Raw genomic sequence first — 831 nt, 5'->3', positions numbered from 1 at the left:
ATGTTATGGAATTCCCCTTTTCTAAATTTAATTAAAGTTTACTTAAATCCGCTTCCAATCATTTAATTCGCTTCCTAAGCTTTTTCTTTTAATTATCAATACCATCTAACCCAGTTAATACTTTCTCCGTTGCATCAATTTGAAAATAACTTTAATCATCTTATTTGATTATTCCCATGACATTAAATTGCATCCATTAGACATTGACGTAAAACATCACGGTACCATTGACACTCAAATAGATTTGACAATTTATCAATAACTTGAATGACAGTGACATCAAACGTCTCATCATATTGACAAAAAAGTAATTGACAATTTGATTACAGCGCAAAATCCATTGACATCTAACGTTTCTAAACTTGACAATAAATTCATTTTCCCGTTTAAATTAAAATTTTGACATTAAAATTCATCCCTATTCTGACAATAATTACTTAATTAATCAATCAATCAACCTACTTGCGAAATTCCTTAGAAAATCAGTAGACAGTCATAATAACCCTCATAGAATTTAACCGTAGAAACTAACCGGTAGTAAAATGGTGATGAACACACGCTCCACTTTAGCTCGTAGAAGTAGTCCCTCGAAGGCAGTGACGAGTAGATATTCCGTCCGCCGTAGCTCGCTGGGAACGATGTCCCCGTCTAAGGCTTCGGCCACCAGCTTTGGTAGACGGGCATCAACAACCCAGCTGATGGCTTCCAAGGCACCTGCCCTACGAGGAGCTTCTTCGGTAGAGGTGGAGGGAAAATCAAAAAGGGTCTCTGTTCTCCCGCAGATTGCGGAAGACAGCCAAGGGGAGGGCTCTAAGGCAGGGCAAATTTACG

Source organism: Anopheles arabiensis (genome assembly GCF_016920715.1).
Source record: "Anopheles arabiensis isolate DONGOLA chromosome X unlocalized genomic scaffold, AaraD3 X_pericentromeric_contig0012, whole genome shotgun sequence".
Classification (NCBI taxonomy): domain Eukaryota; kingdom Metazoa; phylum Arthropoda; class Insecta; order Diptera; family Culicidae; genus Anopheles; species Anopheles arabiensis.
The sequence above is the reverse complement of the archived record's forward strand: the minus strand, read 5'-3'. Positions refer to the sequence as shown.